At 43.9% G+C, this 24,250-nt stretch overlaps 1 protein-coding gene across 6 annotated transcripts in view; it reads left to right on the top strand.

Moving 5' to 3' along the window:
* The first annotated feature begins 204 nt into the window (after nt 1-204).
* CSGALNACT1 (chondroitin sulfate N-acetylgalactosaminyltransferase 1) overlaps nt 205-24,250 on the top strand; it is a 100,196-nt gene continuing 76,150 nt past the window's right edge. For 4 of the 6 annotated variants that reach the window (XM_059722154.1, XM_006269573.4, XM_019500144.2 and 1 more), the window contains exons 1-2: nt 467-674; nt 864-950. The gene's annotated coding sequence lies outside the window, so the exon portion shown is untranslated. The other 2 variants (XM_019500140.2, XM_019500142.2) reach the window with 2 other exon arrangements.

Here is a 24,250-nt window from a genome sequence, read left to right as displayed (position 1 = left end):
AAGTCATAGAGCCACTGTAAGAGGAGTGGGACTGCATCCAGCCAGCCCTAGGAGAGGATGCTGAGAGCATATTGAAAAGCTGTCTTCAGCCAGGGCTTGCCAGTTTAACAACTCAGTTCAGTGTTCCTATTGCACACTGGGCTCTTTGACGCAACAGAGAGCTTTTTTTTTTTTTTTTTTTTTGCTTCCTCTTAAATCTGCCTGGCCAATTTAAAGCTTGTGGATTCTTTTTTTCCCCTCAGGGAAAGCTTATGAGAGGATTTTCTTTTTTAACAGTTCATTCCATGAAGCCATTTTTTTTTTTTTTTTGTAAATTGTTTGCTGTCAGGAAACGTTGGAGCTGAACACAAGGCTTTCATTGCAGGTCAGTAGCTGAACTCCTGACCGAAGCATTTAACATTCAAGTGTTGCTTTAGCAAGTCCTGGAGTTTGCAAGGGGAAGGCAAGTCAGCAAGGTTGTATCATTTGAGCCAATAGGAGGCTAACTTCTTAGTGGAAATTTTTGCTCTTCAGTGGTTTGGAGTGAGTTTTCTGCAAGATTAATTGGTCATGTTCATCTTGGAGACAAATGGGCCAAATCAATGTTATTTTGCTGAGAACAGTGGTGTGACACCAAGAATCAATCTGGTCCTGTGCCGTTTATATACTATATGATTTCATCCACTTAAACTTTTGTAAGTTCTACAGGGGATTTTAAGGATGACAAACTTCTTTTGCTCCTTTATTAAAATAATTATATGTTTGAGTTGTTGTTTAACAGCTTATTTCTTTTTAGCAGGATATGTTTAGAAGCATATTGCTACTTTATACAGACACTGCAGGGAAAGCAGTCATTTGCAATTGTCTTTTGTATTTCCTTTTAGATTTCTATTGAAAGAACTCAAATTATTTACCCTGAAAAAGAAGGATGTAGATGTATCATTATTGCCTGTTTCCAACCTGTCATTGAGGTAAGTCACTCTTTTTCTCCTGTCTCAGAAATTCATTTTGAGATACAGTCATTGTTTCTGTCCTCTTCACTATATTTATAGAGATCTTCCTCTTATTTGTAATGCATTTGTTTCCCCTATTTGGTTAAAAAGCAGATAAACAGTCAAGTCAATCATTAAACTGTTTACCATCTCTAAGACCTGTTAAACCTTACACTTTCAATACTGTTTTCTACACTTCTATGGACTGGCATAATTTACCCATTCACTCCACAGTGGTAGGGTTTTTTTCCTGAAGATTAATAAAATATCATTTTTTATTATCATCATCATGGTGTAAAGTGTTGGTTAGTGTTTGCTTTCTGCCTGGGCTGGTCAATTTTCACATGAACTTTGTAAAACTGAGTTTAACTTATTTTTAGTATTAAACACTTTTCCACCATCATGCCTTTCAGGGAGAGTTTAGATTAAATTGAATTGTTTCAGAACATGCACAATGCATTTTCTGCCAGGGACATTATTTTAATGGTACACTAAAGGGCAACACAGAAAATAATAATCCTATCAAGCTGTTGATTTTCCTTCTCCTTAATGTCTTCTGGGTATATGAAGAAGTATATAATTTCCAAAATATCAAAATATTTATGAAGACCAAGTCAGCTGAAAAATGTTGCTGCAGTGTTCGCCCTATACAATTATGGTGAAAATAAAAATTGTAGGGAATGCGGCTGTTAGTCTGAGTGATGATTACCATCCAGGGAGCTAAAGAACTGTTAATTTTTTGTCAAACAACTTAAGCTTTGGCCAGCATTGCTGAGAGACTGATTGTTCCTCCATGGTTAAGACTGTAGTAAGCTTCCCATTGCTATAAATCAGATTTTTGAAACACACTTTTTGTGATTTCATCACTAGTAGAACAATCCAACTAAAGTGGCACATGGCAGTTCTCACCCAGGGGAAGTTTAGTTCAACCTAGATATGTTATTTTGTAGAGATGGGGCTTGGGAGGGTGATTCAGAAAGTTTCCAATACTGAAAGTCCTTCAATGGCTTTTCTCATATCCCTGTTAGTTTCCTCTATGGATTTTGAATTGCATTAACTTTGCTACAAAAAGATGCTTTTAGTGTTTGTGGATATTTTCTGAGTTGGGAAGATTAATGAAGGACTTTAAAAGGTACAGAGAACTGTTTTCAAGCATATAGATGAAACATTTGATACCATAAGCATTTATTATGTCCTTACGTGAATAACTTAATTAAAAGATTAAATAAAAATCTATTCAACCTGCACTTCCTTCAGCCAATATCAAGCCAAATCTTTTTGGCCCTTTCTGTCATGTACTTTTTGAAGAGGGGATTCATAACATTCTTAGACCCCAAAGATTACAAAATCTAGAAAAGCACAATTACATTTGCAATTGGTATTATACAAACTGCCTATTCTTTATCACCCCAACCTGTTCCCAATGCATTCTCACTTTCAACTATCTTGAAAGCTTCCTTAAATCTTGAAACACATCATATAACAACTGAGTGATAAAATATGGCACATATTTTCTGAAATGAATTTTCAGCAGAATGAACGTTGTATCCTGGTATTGCATTACCTTTCCTACTGAGACCCCTTCATGGCAGGGCCTTTCCCTTTTCAAGGGGATTTTGTGGGTTGCTGTGGTTGGGATGGAGAGTGTCCCTGGTGTCTAGCTACTAGGGAGTATGGAGAGGATGGTAAATATCACTGGAGATTCAAAGACAGTGCTCTCAGGCTCTTAGTAGGGAAGCTGTGTGTGGATCTATAGTTCATCCTGCAAAAGAGCAAACTTCACTTCTCTGGACAGAATGCTTGGCAAGACTATACAAGCTGGTCTCTCCATTGGGTTTTGCTGCAGGAAGTGCTGCTTGGGCCAAAATTGTTATGTGTTTGAAACCATCGAAATTTGTTTTTACCAGTATTTATGTGGCCTTTATTCTGGCTGTGAAATGCATTGATCTGTAACATCAGGTTGTTTTTTTCCCCATCATTTTAATCTTCAACAGGTTAATCAGAACCTTTAAATGCTGTTCATTTTGCTTTCCGTTGCTTTGCTTCTGTTTGCTTAAATAGAAAGAAGGCAACAAGATCAGGACCACTATGCACAGAGACAAACACCCTCACACACAAATAAGTCTCTCCCTCTCAATGAATTCTTTGAAAGGTTTGTGCGTTATTTTGCATTTTACACTTTCCCACCATGACAAAAGTAGTATTTGCATGCAGGGCCAGTAATGCCTTCTTCATGGAGTCATGAAATACCTTAGACTTATGGTGTAATTGGACTTGCCTTACAAAGGGCAGTGTGTTTAGGCTGCTAACCACAAGGCAAAGCATGTGCCTGTGAGAAAACAGACAGCTATGCAGACAGGTAGGATGGAACAACAGGAGCTGCTTCAGAGTAAATGCTGAAATCCCATTTTAAGCCTGAGTACATGGGGGGCTAGGGACAGACATTACACATAAACTGGTTTATGTGATCGGAAACTGGTTTAAACCTGTAACAGAACAGAAGTTCAGTACACATAAACCAGTTTCAAAATGGCTGAAACTGGTTTAAGATAAACCTCGTTGAATGTAGTATCAAACTTAACTAATTTGGGTCAAACTGGTTTATGCAATGTCTGTCCCATATGCCTTCCTGGCTTAAGTTAAACCAGACTCCCCCAGCATTCCAAATGCTTTGCTGGGCTGTGCTGTCTTCTCCAAAGAACAGGCCTGGCCTGGCCTCCCTGCTTTCTAGCCAGAGCTCCGGCAGAGACCTCCGGCAGAGACTGCAGGCACAGTACGGTTTGCCTGGCTTCCGCTTGCCCCCCCCCCCCACTTGGTGCTCAAGCAGGGTTCCTTCCCTCCTTCCCTCCCATCTCCCACGGCACAGACCCCAGCCCCACAGACCCTAGGTGTGTGGTATACTAGCTAATGCTGAGAGGTGTCTGTGTATGTGTGTGTCCAATTTCACTGGGACAGGACAAAGGCAGACAGGACAAAGGCAAACAGGATAGTGTCTACTTAGGACTTTTTGGAGCTAATCAACAGGTCATCTGGTAATGTCTCTCCATTCCTTCCTTGGAAAAAGCTGTTTAAGAAGAGATTGAACTAATGAGAGAGGCTTTTGTTTTGTTGATGGTCTGATAAACCTTGTGTTATCAGCCCCTTGCTGGCTCCCTTACCCGTTAGGTTTGCAGACAGTATGAAGAAGCAGGGAGAGGGAGATTGTATCATCAACAGAAGCATGCACTGCACCCCCTTACCCCCACTTTTTGCCTCAGAGTGCTAGCTGGAGGCTAGGGGCTGGAAATACTCCTGCCCCTTGAGCAATGAGCAAGGAAAAGCCTGGTATGGTGCTGGCAGGGTGGGGTTTAAACCCTTCCTTAATCACAGTGTCCTGCTGGGTCCTGGTTAGACCCCACCTCAGCTCAGCACTTGAGAAAGGAAAGGAGGGCTGCTCTAGTCCCCCTGCCCCCAGCTTCTAACCTGAGTACTGCAGGCATGTGCCTGCATTTCTTCAGTCCAGAGGGAATGTCTATTCAGTTGCAAACTGATTAAATTAAGTCAGGTTAGACTAACCTGCAAAGATTGAATACATTCAGGCTCAGGCTTTTTGGATGTCTGTCCCTAGCCAGGGAGTTGAGAAGTAGATCAGGGAAGCTGCTCAGGGGTAGGAAGGAACCTGGGGTTGGGGGGCAGGGGAGTTTGGAGAAGTGCATCAGGGGCTGTGGGGAACATGAACTAGAGCAGTGGGGACTAACCTTTTTGGCATGTGCCAAGAATTAGCTCTGTACCCACTCTAAGTGCCATCTGATCCCTTCCTCTGCCCAATTTACTGCTCTGCTTTCTGCTCCCAGCCCTGTGCTCCCTTCCCAATTTGCTGCGTTGCTTTCTGCTTCCTGCCCTATCTGCTGCTCTGCTGCCTATCCCCTCCCTGAGCTGATGCTTGCCACACATAGAGGCTGCCTGTGCCACTTGCGGCATCCTGGAAAAGAGGATTGCATGGAGCTGTGTGCCTGTCTCTAGTGCTTTTTGGAGGAGAATATAAAACAGAGGTGGAGGGGCAGGAGACTGGGAGGGCATGTACAAGGGTTGGGACTTCAGTGACCTGGGGTATGGAGCTAACTCTGCTACTGACCTGAGAGGTGGCCTTGGGTAAATCACTTCTCCCCCAATACCCTTTTTCTTTCTTGTCTATTAGACTGCAAGCACTTAGAATAGGCACTTCTTTTCCTCAGGGATTTGTGCAAAAAATAGTGCTGTGCTGATCTCTGTTAGCACCTATTGGCATTATGGTACTATTAATAATCAGGCTAGAGAAATGCCCCTCTTCCTTTCTGCAGGGGAAGGGAGGCCATAAGTCTACAATGCTACTTGAAGCCTGGGGTGAAATTCATGGTTTTTTGTTAGTTCGTACATTTGTTTACAAACTTTTCATTGGAACAGGAGCTCTAATAGAAAGACTTGGACAAAAGTCCCAGTGAAAGACTTTTTACTTATTTCTTAACGAGCCCGGTCTCACCTCAGCCACAGCAAAGTTGCTCCAGCAGTATTGTGGCAATTGTGCTTCAAGAAGTGCCATGAGCCTGTCTGATCACAGGACCTTTATCCCTTGTGTTGTGTCTTGGCTTCTTTAAGATTTCTGTGCATCTGTAACACAAAGATTAATAGCAACCTCCCCCCCCCCCAAAAAAAAATGTTCCAAAAATCATTTGTATTTCACCCAGCTTTTAATTTTAAAATGCATCTCGGCAGTAATTAATAACTGCTCAGGGACAGATTAAGGCTTCAGTTTGACATGTTGCCTTCGCATTTTGTCTTCTCTCTATTTCTCACTGCAGCCCCTTCTTCCAGACATGTATTTGGAACTGATGGCAGTCTTAATAAAATTATGAGTCTGCAATGTGCATTAGGTAAATTAATGTTGAAACTGGCAAAGACTTTGCTGTTGACTTTTTTTCTCTCTGAAATACCAATTGTGATTCTCTAGTCTGAAAGGTGAATTGCAGGTCAGGGGCAAATTAATTTATTCAGATGTCGATCTGAATCTCATTACAGCAGAGGACAGTGAGATTGACAAAGAGGATTGTAGGTTATTTCATCTTGTCCCTAGAAAGTTGAACAAACCCTAAATTCTTCCATTAAGTAGGAGTACCAGAATGAATACACAGTTCAACTGTATAAACTAGCAACCTCTTCATAGATTCATAGATTGTAAGTTTGGAAGGGACCTTGGAAGATCATCAGGTCAAGTCAATAATTTTCCTCCACCCAGGTTCCGTTCCAGACTAATACCTGTTTTTTTAAATATATATGTCTATTTTTGGAAGGAGAACGGCTGCACCTTACCCACATGAGGGTTGCCCCAGCCACTTTCCTGCTACCCTGCCTCCCTCCTCGGGCTTCTGCCCACTCCTGGGTAGGGTAGGTATGGATGGTGACCCTAGCTGGGGAGAGGTGGTGATATGGGATCCAAGACAAAAGCTTGAGTCTAGGACTGACTTTCATTAGATCACAGCAAAGTAGCTGCTCTGCTACATACAAAACCTTGACCCAGCTGGCTATCTGAGGCAAACTGAGGTTCCAGAGCATTGCAATAGTGTTATGTTTAGGGGGGATTTTGATTTAGAGTTGTTCAGTCATAAGGTGTTCAGTCATAATCCCAGAAGTTGTAGCTTTGCTCTATTAGCTCAGCCAAGTACATATATCAAGGCTAGGGACAGACATTACACATAAACTGATTTAAGTGATCAGAAACTGGTTTAAATCTGTAGCAGAACAGATGTTCAGTGCACATATACCAGTGTAAAAATGGATAAAACTGGTTTGAGACAAACCAGTCAGACATGGTTATCACACTTAACTGATTTGGCTTAAACTGGTTTATGCAGTGTCTGTCCCAGACCTCTTCCTGGTTTAAGTTAAACCAGACTCCCCCAGCATCCTGGCATGCTCTCTGGGTTGGGCAGGGCTCTCTGTTCCACAACAGAGCTGTCCCCTCCCCTGTACTCCCTGGCTGTAGCTCCGGCAGAAAGTAGGCATCTGCTGGGCTTCCCCCTGCTCTCCCTGCCCACACCCCACTTCTCTCACCACTCCCTGCTAAGCAGGGATTCCCCCCTCCCCTTTGCCTTACACAGATACCGCTCAGCATTAGTTAGCAGACCACATGCTGGCTACGGTCGGTGCTGTGGCAGACAGGACAAAGGCAGACAGGACTGTGTCAACTTAGGGCTTTTTGGAGCTAATCAACAGGTAGTTGAGAAGCTTTTGTTTTCTTTGTTTTGTTAATGAGCTGATAAACACTGAGTTAGGGGTGACAAACACTGTGTTATCAACTGCCTGCTGAGCTGCTCAGGAGGGTATGGAGTGTCCTGCCCAGGCTTAGCCATGCCCCCCTCAGCTCAGCACTATGGAAGGGAAGGGAGGGCTATTCTAGTGCTCCCCCCAGCCCTCTTCTGCTTCTAGCCTGAGCCATTGCAGGTATGTGCCTGCATTTCTGGGATGTCTGTGTGGTTACAAACTGGTTTCAGCTAGCCAGGTTAGATTAACCTGCAAAGCTTGAATCAATTCAGGCTCAGGCTTTTTGAATATCTGTCCTTAGCCCAAATGTCTGAACCTGTGGTTCCTCTTGTACTGAGCAGGATAATTATTGCAAAACACATCATCAGTTGGGTAAAACTAACCTTTCTCATGATGGACTAAACTCAGATCATGTTCCATATGGGAGGGCAATCAATCCAATACTTGGTGAATTCTGTTTTTCAATGACAGGAAAAGGTGACAGTGAAGGATCAAAAGTGACACTGCTATGAATACTTGGCTACCACAAGCCAGTTATCCCTGTGGTAACTTTTCTGACACCTGCTTAAAACCCTCAAAATCAGAAGAATCATGAGGCCCTGCTGTCATGGTCTGTGCTCATACTGAAAAATCAAGATCCAGCAACCTTTTTGCCTTTCTGCCCCATGGGAGGTTTCTGTCCTCCCTGAAGCTCACCTTAAGACACCTGGTGTATAGTTTGACAGATGTACCTCCTCAGTCAGACTCCCCATCTGACACAGTCTCCAGAATAGGTGGCACCCTGCCCATGCTTGGCACTTGGGGCACTTTTATATGTGTTCTCAGGGCTGTGGGGGGCATGGGGGTGGGTGGGCAGCACTTCAGTTAGAGAGGCTCCAAGAGCTGATCTAATTAAATCACCACGTCTCCTGCATTAGCATCAACCCTGCTCTTAAAAATGGTGGCGGAGGTGCTTGAACTAAAGGTTGTTTGATGAGCTTTAGTTCAAATGTCCCTGCTGCCATTTTTAAGCATGGGGATTTTGATATATGAGATGCAGGAGGTTGCTGGAGCACAGCAATTGCCAGGCTCCAGCAGACTCGATTAATTGAATCTGCTCCAATGCACTGGAATTTCAGCATGTCAGAGCAGCTTCTGTGCTCATGTATAGGTGCCTTGGAGTCAAAAACAAAAGCCCCTTGGGCCTTGCCCCCTGTCTCACTGAGTAAGTGAAAAAGGACAAAAGGATAGTGGTATTACAGTAGCAGCCTCAGGACCTCCCACTTACTCTACACCACTCATGTCTCTATACAGTGCCAGACTGGAGTCAAGCTCAACAGCATCTTCTTTCCCCAGTGATTCTGCCAAGGCCATTCCCTTGGCTGTGTTTTTGTTCTATTGTAGGTAGGGACAGTAGGAATCTCATTCTTCCATTCATACTCATCATTAATTAGATGATGAGGAACTTGGATAAATTTGAACTGAGTTCTGTGGGTACCTATTGTGGGTTATTTGGGGAAAGCCCCTGGTGGCCTGTCCAAACAAAGGTGGTCAAGTCTGGTGATGTCATCATGTAAATACAATTCCCACAAATTATTCTTAAACTAAATGGGGTCTCGATGGAATAGTCTAGGCTTTCTGTGTTCCAAGGACAGTGATGGTTTTGCCTGATCTTGAAAAGATGTTAAGCATATCAATTGACTACTGTAGGGCTCTCCTACTAAGCAAAATTTCTCTGATTGGAGCCAGTGATGGTCAAGGCACCCAAGAGTCCATCATTCTCCTCAGGCTGTTTGCCAGTTGTACTGAGTGGGAGGCCAAAATATGTAACATTGTCTGTGCCAGTCGATTGCTGTCCTTGTATAGTAAGGTCCTGGTATTTTGATACCTTCTTCAAAGCTGCTTCTGACAAGGTGCCTGATTTACTCTCAAAGTGAACTGTCATATTTAGCATGATGGCATCCTTCTCCCTCACAAAAAACAGGTCAGGCTTTTTCATCTTGTTATCTCTGTCCCTGAGATGGGGTTCTTTGTAGACTTCTCAGCTGTGCTCTTTTGCTGTATATGCTACCAATTTGCAGAGTTTATTATGTCTTTTTATCTTGGCATCTTTTTATCTTGGAATGGATGTCTAACTGGATAAATGTCCACAATATAGGAGCACTTTTCCCTTTCCACCCTGCAGTACCTACAGTTTTGCGGGGGGAGAGATAGTTAGCCATGTTACTCTTTAGTCAGTCAGAAGGCAGGGTAGATATGCACCTTTACAGAATAACAAAATTATATATATATATATATATACATATATATATATAAAAATATAAATAAATAAAAAAATAAAAATACTTCATTGGATACAGTGCAAGGAGGTGCAGAAAGCAGACTAGAAGGAGAGAAATTAGAATACAAAAGACAATGTGCGAGTGGGGAGAGAGAGATGGTGGCGGGCAGTGTTAGGATAGAAAAGCAAACAAGTGATTAACCCATAGAAACAAAGTGGGTCACAAAAGTTAATCCAGGAAATGAGATAAGAATCTGTAGTCCCTATTTACACCATACCTCACACAGTCCAGATTGTGTATGATTTCTTGTTCCTCAGTGGTCTGTTTAAACTACTTTTTAATTTTTTTTTTCTTGAGACCAGCAATCCTGAGGCCAGCAATGAAATGTCCAGGGAAGTTGAAGCATTTTGCCATAGGCTTTTGTGTCACTGTACAGCTGACGTCAGATCAGTGTTCATTCATTCGTACATGTAGAGATCACCCTCTCTGTCCAGTGGTGACAGCAGAGGGACATGGTAAGAAGATGATAGTGTATATGACATTGGTAGAGCTGAAGGTGAATGAACCTTAGATGATGTACTTCTTGTTTTTAGGTCCAGTGATGATTTATTGATGGGGGGGACACAGTAGGCATTTGGGTCTACTGCAAGGCCTGGTGGCTCAGTGAAGATGGGAGTTCATTAGTTTGAGAGACACTGTTTGAGTCTGGGGGGCTGTCTGTAAGCTAGGACAGTTTGTCCCCAAAAGCTACCTTGAAACAGTTTTCCTTTTCCAGGAAGGGTTGGAGGTCATTAATGATGTGTCTTAGGTTTTCAAGCTGGGGCCTGCAGGTGACAACCAGGGCTATGTCCCAGAAACTCCTTAGTGGGATAGACAATGGCTTATAATCTTATGGCACCTAGTAGATGTTTCTCCTGGATGCCCTCATAGTTTATTCACAAGTCACTACATACAGGATTATTTCTGAAATGCCCAGTGCCACAGCCTTGGAATGGAAATTTAGTCTATTGATTGAACTATTCATATGTGCGCTCTCAGAATTCATTACTTCACTATAGGTGTAGGTGTCTGTAACTCAGTAGGCCCAGATCATTACCTTGCACATAGGATGTAATCATAATGAAACTGGGGCAGACACACTTGGTATTCCTTTCTCTTTCCTGCCAGCAGCCAACCCTTTGCTTATGCTGTTGGCCAGTGCTATTTGGTGAATTAAAGGATATGACCAGTTGGCAAGCCTTTGCAGTCACTTCACCTGGATGGATAGAATAAAGCTACTCTATTTTCATAGTTCCAGTCCACCATCTCTGGGGCTAAAATATAATAAGCTATCACACATGCATGCAGGAAAATGGAGCCAGGATTTAACTATTGCATCTATTGCAGAAAGGATGATACTCCTTAACCCAGAATGGTTGGCCTGATAAATTATTATTGGTAAGCCATATACGTTCAATAGCTCTAGATTCCATGTTGGTTTCAGAGGATCATTAACTTAAAAAGCTAATGATCAAGCTTGTTCACAGATTCTGCTTGATGGGTACCAGTCCAAGCATCTATTGTAAGACCAAGATATTTTCCAGTTTCTCCAGGTGATATCATATTCAGATCTAATCCAATCATCCATGGTTTGCAGTTATTCACAACGTAAGAGTCATGAGTAGGACAGATAAAAAACCCATGTGTCTTCTTTACCTGCACCGGCAGGCTTGACAGCTGACAGAAGGCTTCAACCATTTTAATATCCTCAGCTATCCCTTTCCAAGTATCACTTAACAGGACGACATTGTTAGCAAAAGCCATTGTTGTTAATTTGTTGTTATTATAGGTCTAACCATTTCCTCTCGATTCTAGTTGGGTGACTCCTGCTATATTAAATAAGAAGGGCAACATTGGTTCATCCTGCTTGACTCTAACAGTGATACATTTATGGGATGATAGTTCCTTATGGATGTCTAACCGAATGATAATATTACTGTAAGATACTTTTATGATGTTTATAATTTGTTCATCTAACATCTTCTTTCTTAAGATCCATAAGATATGATCAAGGGACACAAAAGTAAATGCTTTAGAAATATTGACAAAAAAAACCTCCCAGAGATTTATGCTCTTTCTTTGTTTTTTGATGAGTTGTAGTATCATCAAGTTTTCTGAGAAGCCTGGGGCATCAATGAAGCTACTTTGTCTCATATTTAATTGGACAAACTTTTACTAATCTGCTTGTTAATATTTGAGAAAAAGAGTCACATGATAGGTTCAACTATTACCAGTCTCAAGTTTCTCATTGCTCTCAATTTCTCTTGGTCTAGAGTCTTTGATATCAATAAAGATTGGCATTCTTGAATGTCACATCCATGGTGAGCCATATATTTTAGACAGTGCTTTTCCCTTGAGGTCAGTAAGATGAAGATCCCTTAGGGTAAGATTTTCAGGATTAAGAGTGGCTTTATTCATCATTTCTTGATCTTAATAATTTCTCTTGACAGGATTAAGAATGCATTGTCTGCATTCATTAATACCAGAAAGGAGCCCAGTCCCTTAAATGCTGAATCCATTTCCCACTTGATCTGGTATACTGTGACTCTTTCCTCAAGTAGGACCTCACACTTTACCTATTCTTTTTGTTGAGCATGGTATGGATTAGATTGTCTCTGAAATAACTTCTGGTACCAGAGGTATGTACCTCTTTTTCATGCTCTCTTTGACATCTAGTTCCTCTTAGATTTGTTGAAGCTATCTTCTTTTTTTCTGGCTAAATATAGAAGGGATAATTTCTCCCAGAAAACCAAGAGAATATCCATTGATGTTGTTTAATTTAAAGTTCTCACACAAAATGCTGTTGAGCCTATGACTGCAGAACCCTTTCCTCTGCCTCAAATAGGTTGATATCCTGTAAACATTCCTTGGCTCTTAAAGTGAGCACTCAATCCTTGAGTAACTCTAAGATCTTCATTTTTCTGCTTATAAGTATTCCGTCCTCCTGGGAACCTGGCAAAAGATCTCTTACTCCTGATGTTGTTTGTATGAATCCAGGATGCATCCTCATATCACTGATCTGCTTGGGAGTTTTTACTCTTTCATATGTTGTTTATTTGGTTTTTTGTTATCATATGAACTATGAGATTTAGCATCCAGTTGTAACAAGAATGCTCCCTTCTCTTGTGGCCAACAGCTTTTGTGACTCCCCCTCTTGGACTCGTATTTGGATTGGCTATTTAAGAAGATTTGTTCCTTAAGCTGGGTGCACTTGATTCTTCTTGATTCTTCTTGATTCTTATGTTGTGATAAACCACTTTTTCTGCCATGTTTTTGGTTATACAGTTTGCAAGTCTGATCCCCCATTGGAATTTATATATGTATAGCCTTCCACTTTGGCACATGCCAGAGGATACTATGATGGTTAGATTTCATCCTCCCATGACAAGTTAATTAGCAAAGACTTTTTGTTTTCCCATGTTTGTACTTTAGATGTTCCACCAAGACTGTCACCTTCCTAATGTGGTCCCCACAAATCGGCATGATGGATTATCATATTGCAGTTTTACTACAGAGTATCCACCAGTCAGCATCTGGGTTATTACCAAATGCATCATTTACCTGTGTCAACATCCTGCTCCATGTCAAGTTCTTTGGTGGCAATGAGCCTTTCTATTTGGCGGCTATGGGGCTTGGCTCAATCCCTGGGGAAAAGGGTTTGCATTGGATGGTAGAATGAGCATACTGGGAAGAACTGCTTTGTACGGTGCAACTGAGACCCTAATTTGGCATGCGACATGATTAATATGATTAATGATGCTATAGGGACTGAAAAGATTCTCTTTCATCTTTCTGATGCCAGACTGAATTTATGTTACTGGAAAGTAAAACAGCTGGGGAATTTATTTGAAAATTGAACATGATTCAGTATCTTTAATGCAAGTTCAAGTTGTTCTTGGAAATGGCATTAGGCTCTGAACTCACTCAAGCGTTTTCAAATATTTTGCTTCTAAAACTTCACTTGAGAAAGTCTAATCATAGAAATCTCAGCCATGCTGATGAGAGCATGAACAGAAAGCACTGCATGTGCCTGATGTCTTCACTAAACATGCAGCAGTAGAAATAAGTATTAAAAAGACAAGGGCTAGGGTATATATTATGTAGACCAGGCATGCTCAACATCTGCCCGTGGGCAAGATCTGGCCTGTGGCTCCATGTCATCTGGCCTATGGGGCTCTCCATGGCTCTGGAAATTTGGCAGAAGGAGAGTGTAACAGGGGCTAACTGGGGGGGCCAATTTTCCCTTGGCCCGCCCACCTATTTCTTGGCCAACTGCCTGCCTTTTTGCCTGCCGCGTCTTGTTGTCAATTAAGTAATGATCTTAATTAGGTGGGGGGCTGCCCATTTTTCATCCCGATGCCAGGGGGTGCTATCTGCAGCTCCATTCCTCCCCTACACCACAGTCCAAGACTTGCAGATGGTATTTATAAATTCCTCTTTATGTTGGGGTCTCAGCTGCTGTCCCCTTCTCTCTAGCTAGGTCTGTCAGCCACAAAAAAACACAACCCACTAATTGGGGCTTGGCTCCAAGACTCTAGCACTCAAAACTCACTCAGGCTTCTGTGGCCTCTCTGGCACTGGGGCCTGCTCACCCCGAATACTGTGCCCTCTCTGGTGCTGGGGTTTGCTCACCCCCAAATACCGCGCCCTCTCTGGTGCTGGGGTCTACTCACCCTGAATACCGTGCCCTCTCTGGTGCTGGGGTCCCCACGCTGCAGTGGGCCCCCAATGAGGCCTCCTCCTTCCCCAAATAGCCTCAGCCCAGTCCTCTGGCATTATTAACATTCAACACAAAACATAGGCTTCTATGGCCAAAAATGATAATAAAAAATAGGAGAGGCAACATGCTTGCTTACGTTAGGTGATCATGTCCTTTGGCTCACAGCATGATGTACTCTTCCGGATGAGGCTGCTGCTGTGGCACCATGGTCATCAGGAGTCCCCTTCTCTCTGCTGCCCCTCTGGCCTTCTCCACTCACTGTTTCTAGGGGTCTGGCCTTCCCCTTCCTGTAACCTGACCGGCGAGCAGGTCTGAGCTGTAACCCCTACCTGACCGGCTGGCCATGACTGGAAAGTTCTAGATTTAAAGGGACCACCCTGTCTTTTGGTAACAGGGCTAGGGTTCCCTGTTACAGAGAGCAGTGGCACTGCCCTCCCAGCTGCCAAATCATCAGATTAGTGGGGAGCCCCAGGCCCTGTACACTGGATCCAGAGCCCAATTTCAGCATGCAGGTCTGGGTGGGACCAATGCCGGCCAGGCCTATGAAGCCAAATCCTGGCATGCAGGGGCCAGGGAGCCAGGAGGGGGTGGCACCATGCCCTCAGGACCCAATCCCAGTGCATGGAGAGTGGGAGGGGGAAGTGCTAGGCCCCTAGTGCCTGATCCAGCTTGCAGACTGCTTCCATCTCATTCTTCTGGCCCATGGGGTCAAAAGTCTAAGCACTACTGATGAGACTGCTCAGGTACATTGGGGACTTGCCCAGCCCTAGGATCTGTAGGGGTATAAAGGTAGCTTAAACACCCTAAAACAACCTTTGCTAGTGTACTGTGCTGAGTACAACCTGGTCAAACCAGAGAAACTGGCCCCTTTTCTCTCAGGGCTTGCCTTCACAAGGGGTTTTTGCAGTGATATCCATGGTCTTGTGCATCGGGTGAGCAGCCTTGCAGCTTCGTTGCTGCCACAAGCCCTAATGTAGGCAAGCTGAGGGAATTTCATTTACCTCAAAATACTGGACTACAATGCTCTCCCCACATTTTTTAAAATAGTCCTTGGAAGCATGTAGCTAACCAGCCTGGATCTTTTCAGTGGGTTCATTTAAAATACACTTAATAACTTCAATCTTCCTTTTTTACTTACATGAAAATGAAACCATCTGGTAATCAGGAAAGCAATTGTGAGTTCCCACAAAGGTTATAACAGATATTGACAAGATATACAGTAATGTCCAGTACAAAAGAACTTGCATTAGATTAAAATTGCCTTGGGAGAGATTTATAAGAAATATACAATGCACTTGAATGCTCAGATATTAGCAACTTAAAATAAGCAGGAATAGACATATTTGGGATTGATTCACTTCCTATGAAAATGCTGGTTGCTGGCTTAGAAATCTGTGGTTGATTTTTTTTTTAGCCACATAGGTACAGAATGGCTATGTAGGTACAAAACAAAATTTCATCTGTCTTCCAAATTGTAGGATGGTGGAATGTGATTCTATTCAATAAAAGGCAGAGGTGAGATTCTATGGTTTCCTTGCATGTAGCCGCACTGAATACACATCACTGTGAATGAAATAATGAGCTGCCCCCCAAATATCTCAGCTCTCTGTAAGCTTTTCTCAGGAAATGGAAAGCACTTACATAATGCAAAAGGAATGACAGGAAAGCTTCTCAAGATTAGAAGAGAGAGAAGGAAACAACTTTTCATTTTGCAATCCTCTGAAAGTAACATGACTAAGATGCCAGCTCACTTTAGCTATGTAACCTCAGAGATGAAAGAAAAGAGTTTAAGTAAATGTCCATAGAGTATGAACAGGGCCTGGGACCCTGAGGTTCAGATATACATAAAGAAGAAGGATCCTACAGCTTATACGCTGTGTGTGTTGTGTGTGTCTAGGGATGGTTTAACCCTCCTTTGTGCTTCTTTGATTGTGAAGCTACACTCCACCATAGGTGCAAGCTAGAGTAAATTGAAGAAGGCTGCTCTAACTTACTCTAGTTTCCAAGGGATTTCAAATAAATTGCTGGGATACTTGGTATCCCTGAACATGCCCCTTCCTCCAAGTATATGGTTGGGTTTGTTTAGAAGCCACAGTTCTTTGCCACTAAAGAACTTCCCAAGGTCCCCAAGGTCAAAATGATCCATGAGTCTCTGGGGCCATTCTTGACTAGTGGAATGAGGAAAGTGGCCACATCCTAGGAAGAATGGGACCCTGAGATTTTGGAAAGACATGAAGGGTAGGTTAAGACTCCCCAGGCACGTCTACATGAGACCTTTTACTGCACAGCAGAGCAAATAACTGTGCAAAAAGCATTACCGTCTACACGCGCAGACCCTTACTGTGCAGTAATTTGCTCTGCACCACAGTTAATTTTCTACTGATGAGTAGTTACTGTGCAGTAAGGCATGTGTAGATGGCCAACTGGGAGCAAATTTGCTCCTGGTCAGCCAGGCAGCAGGGGGCGGGAGATTGCTTCTTGCTCCTGGGAGTTGTTGCTTCCAGGATGGGCTCTGGAGGTAGAGCCCAGGCCAGGACAATGTACCCCTGCCCTGGCAGCAGGGAGCTTCTGGCCCTGGGTCTGAAATGGGACAGTTCCCAGCCAATTCTGGACTGCATGTGCAGACTTCCCTGCACAGCCCGGAACTGGCCAGGAATTGGCCCAGTCTGGAGCAGATACCAGCCCTGTGCTCTGATTGGGCAATTGAGGCACAGAGCTGGGAAAGAATTGTTGGGGAGGTGCAGATCCCAGACTTCTGCCCTAATCCATGGGTGGGGCAGCTACAAGCGAGCCTCTGGCTGGGTGGGGAAACCCTACCCGACCCGGGGCTCACTGCTAGCTGCCGCAGTGGCAGATTGGGGCAGTGGGCTTGAACCTGCCTCTCCCTCAAAGTTCTTTCCCAGCCTCCTGCCCCTGATCGAGGAGCCAGGGCTGGGACCTCTGCTGCTGGGGCAGGGGGACGTTGTCCCAGCCCAGGCTCTACCACTGAAGCCTGCCCCAGCAGCAGGCAGCTCTGGGGGGCAGGGAGCAATCTCCCAGACCCTGCAGGGAGCTGTCTCCCAGACAGCTGTCTCCTGGCCCTGTACCCCCTGCCAGGCCCTGGGCTAGCACACAAGGGGAGCCTGGAGCTCCCTGTGGCTGCTGCAGGTGGGCAGAGCAGGATGAGCAAATCTGCTTCCAAATGCCTGCACATGTAGATGCCTGATTAGGGTGGGTTTACTCTGCAGTAAATTACTGCAGTTTAAAGCCATACAGCAGTATTTGCACATGTAGATGCATGCTCCCCCCCCAGGTCAATTTGGAGATGTAGTTCAGACTTGTGCAGATCACAATTTGCTTCAAATCATGAATTAGGGTGTATGGGTCCATCTTAAGAAAAGATTCATATCTTTCCAAGACAGAATGCAACAGCTTTATATATATTTGTTTCTTACATATTGTTCCATTTCCTGCTGATGCCGAGCCCCTTAGAAGAAAAGCAGTCTTCTGGAGGCTGTAGAACTTGGACAGCTCAGTAAGCTCATATTGTGGCTCTATCAACTCATAGGAGTCGTCAACACACAATACAAGCTCAAGGTGATTTTTATCCCTAGGTTTAGGTTTATAAACTCAAGCCTCAGCCCAAAAAAGGTAGTCTGGCCATTTTTTTCAGAGTTATAGCTTCATAGAGCAGGGATAGAGCCTAATTTTCAGCTAATTTATCCTCTCTTTGGGTGCATCTACACGTCACCATATGGTGATGTTGCTATAGCACAGTATAGGTGGTTACTGTGCCATATGCATGGCACATGGTTAGATTTTGCTGGTATGTCACCGTAGCAGCGTGCTATACCCGGAGAGCATGCCACTTTGGTGATATAGTTAGCAATCACGTGTAGACACACATGATCTCTACATTGTCATAGGGTGATGTGTAGATGTGCCCTTTCCTACTTAGCTAAAGCTGAACCCCTAGCTGTTGCTAAAGACTGGTCTCAATGGATGATCTATGATTTTGAAAAGAGTTAAAGAGTCTTCAAGGTTGTGAAATAGGGAGAGTAGTACATGGAGCATCCAGACCATTAAAAAGGAGAGATAATAGTTGACACCTCTGGAGTAAATAATAATGAAATCTTAAATCAATTGGCTTCCTCAACTGTCTGAATAGCAATGCTACAGCTGCTGCATTGTGGAACAGGAATCAAAGTAGGGTGTTTCTATCCTGGTCAGAAAATCTGCTTCCCTGCTTAATACACACACACAAATTTCTTGTGGCTGAAAAGGTGTGTGTGTGTTGTATGAGACAAAATACAGTATTGGGCTGAGAGCCTGGAAGAGAAGGATTTTGAATAATGCTGCTACAATCTGTTTTTTGGAGTCCTCTAGTTTTCCAGTGATGTGCATGCTTTTTACACTGATCACTAATTTCAAGTCATTGGGTTTCTCTTATAACAGTGCAATTCTCCGATTAATTTAGTTTGCCTATTAACTGTGCCATATATTTTTCCTTTGTAATGGTCCAGAGTCCACCAGTTCGTGAATGTTATTTCCATGTTCTTAGAACTCCTTAACTACAGAGTCAACTTAAGTGCTTAGGCTTCAGAAGAGATTTGAGCAATTGGAAAAGGCTTTAATGGAGAAAGGAAGATGAGTAACTGGAGGAGTATGTGTACAGCCAGAAGCCTACACGGCTTGCCCACGAGTTACTAAAAGCATTGCTTAGACAATGAGGTGTATACACATGTAACTCATGTTTTTATTTCTCATCATGGTGTGCGAGATGGAAAGAACGCAGCTTGATTCTCCAGTCCCACAGGGAAGTCGTCAGGAAAGAACAGCTTTGTACGAGTACATCAGTGAGGGATGACAAACATGGGACACTCAGTGCTATTGCAACGATCAAATTTCAGACTCAAATTGTATTTAAGATGCAGTTCACTATCAGAGCCTATTCTCTTGCTTTGTTAGAAGGATGGATTCTAAATTTAAAAAAAATAGAAAACCCTCAGAAGAGGGATGACTTAATTGGTACAAGAAAACTGCCTCATGATATAGTATTTGATTATGGACTCCAGTTATCAACAATGAACCAAACATCTTTGCAGTTTTTGGAGCAAAGCTGTAATTTCCAGAATCCTTGTCTATCATTTGATCTAGAAAGTACTTAATGGGTTCCTTTAAAACTTTTGTAGAAGCAGCACAGTGCTCAAAGAGGCTGAATGTTGGTGAATCAATTCTCTCATTGGTTAAGGAAACAGTGACCTGCTCCTGCTGAAGTTAGCAATAAAATACTTTTTGACTTTAGTGGTTCAGGTTTAATTAACCTCCAATTTTCTCAGAGACTGTGTCTTTTGGTATTAGTTATATCTGCTACCAGGCTTTGATTTTCAATCACCAGTCCCAGATTTATGCAGCTCCTTCTTAGAATTTTGCTCCCTTCATATTTAGGATGAAGCAATGTTTGGATTTTTTAATGTTTAATCTCAGTCCTAAATTTCTTGGGGCTGTAATCTGTGTTTTAGGGGTAATTGCAGTATCTGTTTAATGTTTTTTACCCTTTGTTTACCAACATATACAAGAGCTGGGTGGATTTTTTTCTAATTTTAGAATTTAAAAATGCAAATTTGGAACGTAAAAAGGAGAAGCAGAGGTTCAAAAAATTTTGTTCCTGTTTTTCACAAGAGTAAACTTCTCAAAAGTGCCTAAGTCTCATTTTCAAAAGTGAATTAAGCTCTTGAATCATTTAGGTGCTTGTTAAATGTGAGCCCAGACCTATCATGTTCTCTCACTTTTAACTTCAGGTTGGTGCTGCTTTTTGTGTGGGAATATTTCTAAAGCCAAAGGAACTACTGGGATAGGAGGTATAAATACATTTAAATACATGAGAAATTAAATTTAATGCTTCTTGCAAAGGCTCTTACTAGCTCTTTCTCTCTTTTGGCTCAGCCAGAGAAATGAAAAAGGATGATAAAGGAGTAATATTGGAGATACTGTGCATAAAAACTATCATAGGGATTCACTCCATCAGTGCCTGCAAGTACAGCTTGGGCAATAAAGAGTTTTCCTGTCTCAAAAAGCTTTTTGAGTTTTCAATTATTTTTTTTGTCGCATCAGGGTGAAACCAAAACTTTTTGAAGTTTTTCCTGAAAAATGAGAAAGAAAGTGAGAACAAGAGAGGCCCTGTCAGAACAAGCTGGGGATTAGGGCACTCACCTGAGAGGGGGAGACAAAGAGTTAGGTTCCTTTTCTGATGGTTGAGGGCATCCTATATGAGTGTCCTGACACCAAGCTATTGGCTTTTCTGGTGTGGGCAGAGGCATAAGTGGAAAGCTTCATGCCCAGGGAAGCTGCATGACACACAAAGCAGCACTGATTTGGGTGCTGATCACAGTGGCAGGATTAGCTGTTTCTGCTGTCACAGCTGTTTTTGTGCCTCCCTCACAAAAGTGGCACCTGGGGCTGCTGACCCAGTTGCCACCTCTCAGATAAATTACTGGGTATGGGCCTCCCTCTGTCCCCCTTGGTAGAGCTCTTCCACTTGGTACAGATAATTACATGTTCATTATATCAAGGACTCAAAATTGGGTCTCCTTAATACACGTGATTTCCTACCATTGCTGTTCTGACATGGGAGGTATCTGTTTCTCTTTTGGCTTTGACCAGAAATTCCAACTTGGAGCTAAGAAACTCTTCCCAACCAATGATTAATTGAAAAGTTTCTGTTTTTGCACAAAACAGCATTTTCCAACAAAGAAAAAATTCCATTAAGCCTCCTGCCCAGATCTACACACAAGAGGAAGTCCTGTCTCCCACTTGCTGCATCAGGCTGTTGATGTTGCAGCAGAGAAAGTCATCCCCACACTGCTCCAAGTCACTCTGTGCCCCTCATGCAAAGATGCACTTGGCAAGATATTTTATTATTGACTCCTAGCAAGGAGTAAGCCTGAGAATTGATTGGTGGGGTGGACAGTGCAGCTTGCCTGGGATTCTGTGAAGAAGTGCCTGGGGCAGTGCAGCTTGCCCTTGTTGCTCTTCATTTCTATTTCGCCAATGAAAGGAAGAGTCAGTGTGGTTTCATGAAACCAATCAAAGAGGGAGTCATAGGGCACCCCTTGGGGATGCCCCTTGGGAATGCCCCTTGAGCTGAGGTTAAAGAAGCTGAGAGAGGACCACTAGACATCCTGATGTAAGGTAGTTGCCCCTTGTCTGTCTGGGTAAGGAGCTGCCCCTTGTCATCCAGACCACTATAAAGTAAAGGAACATTTCCACACAAAGGGACACAGGAGCTAAAGAAGCCTCTGCAGAAGGAAGGCTTATAGGGGAATAGCTCATGCATGTGAGGCTTCATTGCTGCATCCTGTGTTTGGGGTTATTTGGTTACCCAAACAGCAAACTGCTGGTGACAGGTGGGTTCTTTTGTTAAATCCATTGGACCACCCCCTCAGCTCCTGTGGATCACTGTGGTGCCAATTGAACTATCTCACTGTTAATCTGCTGAAGGTCTGCCTCATTTGAACCTATAACCAGCATAAACTTAACAATACTTAACAAAACTTAACATAACGGCTTTGCTAAGAAGAAGGATTTTGTTTTTGTGTTTTTTCTAAGTAATTATACTTTAAATTCAGAAGGATTCAAGCCAAAGCCTAGCTACAGTCCCTTTTCCCTTATTGGGCATAACTGCAGACATTACTGATGGTGCAATTATCTGACCATTAAACAAAGCCAGCTGGGGTGACTGATTCTGATTTACTGTGGCAAGCTAAAAGCTTTAGTTATGATCACATTGGCTTAAGCTCCTTCTCTTGTTTGCCTTCCCACTGCAGTTGTAACAAGCAAATGCAGCTGTTGGTTCCTGATTTTCACTGTGCCTGAGGCAGATAGAATTTCTCTTGATACTGTTTGTGATGATCAGGGATCCGGGTTTTCTGTTCACCACAGAAAAACATGGTAAAACCCGGATCGTCTCATTTTAAGGAGAAAAACCCAGATTTTCTCCTTTAAAGGAGAAAAACACAGTGAATGGTGAGTTTCTCTTTGCAGGCTGCAAGGGGCTGGGGGAGTGGGAGGAGGGCGGTCAGGCAGGGGGCACCATGTGCATATGGGCACGTACACATGCACATGGCTTCCAGGTGGCCTGGAAAGTAACTCCTGCAGGTCAGTCTGGCGGGAGGGAGGAGGGGGAGTAGGAAGGTGGGGATTGAGGCTCCCATGGTGAGGGAGGGAGGGAGTTGGGCAGGGCAGCAGGCAGCCTGCATTTACCCCCCTCACTAATGAACTCCACTCCAGCCATGCTGCCCGTGCTGGAAGGGGAGCCAGGCTTCATGCTCTGCTCCGCTGCAGTAGCCACCGTCTTCCACGTGTGGTAACCAGGGCTCAAGTGCTGCTGTGGGGGGCAGGGGGCTATGGACCCTGGTCCATGGTAGCCCTGTTAGTTGGGGGGGCCCTCCAGGGCTAGGGGCATAGGGGGCTGTGGTTGGGGATTGAGGGGTACCAGCAGGGCTCAGGGGCACTGTGGGTTGGGAATTCATAGATTCATAGATGTAGGGTTGGAAGGGACCTTGCAGATATTCTAGTCCGACCCTCTGCCCTGGACAGGAGAGAAAACTAGGCTCAAATGACCCCAGCTAGGTAATTGTCAAACCTCCTCTTAAAGACCCCCAAGGTAGGAGTGAGCACCACTTCCCTTGGAAGTTGGTTCCAGATCCTAGTCGCCCTAACTGTGAAGTAGTGCCTTCTAGTGTCTAGTCTAAACCTACTCTCTAACAACTTATTGCTGTTATTCCTTGTTACTCTGGGAGGTGCTTGGGGGAACAAGTCTCTTCCATTCCCTTCTGGTCCCTCCTAGTAATTTTATAGATGGCCACCAGGTCCTCTCTCAGCCTTCTCTTGTGAAGGCTGAAAAGGTTAAGGTCCCATAGCCTCTCCTTGTAGGGCCTGCCCTGCTGTCCCCAGATCATGCGAGTGGCCCTCCTTTGGACCCTTTCAATTCTGTCCACATCCCTCCTAAAGTGTGGCGCCCAGAACTGGACACAGTACTCCAACTGTGGCCTGACCAATGTTGCATACAGGGGGAGGATCACCTCCTTGGCCCTGCTTGTGATGCATCCGTGGATGCACAACAAGGTGCAATTTGCCCTTCTGACTGTGTCCTTGTATTGGCAGCCCATGTTCATCTTGGAATTGATAATGACTCCAAGATCTGTTTCTGCCACCGTGCTTTCGAGAAGGGAGTTCCCCAGCCTATAGGTATGCTGCTGGTTCTTACTGCCCAAGTGCAGCACCCTGCACTTGTCAGTATTGAATCCCATCCTATTCTCATTTGCCCACCCCTGTAACCTGTCTAGGTCCAGTTGTATCCTGTCTCTCCCTTCTAGCATGCCCACCTCACCCCAAATCTTGGTGTTGTCTGCAAATTTGAACAGGGTGCTTTTCATCCCCTCATCCAAGTCGCTAATAAAGAAATTGAACAGTGAGGGCCCAAAGACTGAGCTCTGGGGGACTCCACTGCTCACATCCCTCCAGGTCGAATATGGCATGTCCACCAGCACTCTCTGAGTGCAGCCCCTCAGCCAATTTGCAATCCAGATGACTGTGTAGGCATCAGTGCCATAGTCACCTAGCTTTTCAATGAGAATGGGGTGGAAGACAGTGTCAAAGGCCTTCCTGAAGTCCAGAAAGCCTACATCCACCACGACACCTGCATCCAATGATTTTGTGACCTGATCGTAGAAGGCAATCAGGTTGGTCTGACAGGACCTGCCCCTAATGAAACCATGCTGGTTGCTCTTGAGCATCATCCCTGCTGCTGGCCCTTCACAGATGTGCTCCTTGATAATCTTTTCAAAGAGCTTCCCCAGGATTGAGGTAAGACTAACAGGCCTATAGTTGCCCAGGTCCTCCCTCCTCCCTTTTTTGAAGATGGGGATCACATTGGCCCTCTTCCAGTAGTCCAGCACCTGGCCAGAGCACCATGAGCGCTCGTAAAGCCATGCCATGGCCCC

The sequence above is a fragment of the Alligator mississippiensis genome, chromosome 2 (assembly GCF_030867095.1).
Source record: "Alligator mississippiensis isolate rAllMis1 chromosome 2, rAllMis1, whole genome shotgun sequence".
Taxonomy (NCBI): domain Eukaryota; kingdom Metazoa; phylum Chordata; order Crocodylia; family Alligatoridae; genus Alligator; species Alligator mississippiensis.
The sequence above is the reverse complement of the archived record's forward strand: the minus strand, read 5'-3'. Positions and strand labels throughout refer to the sequence as shown.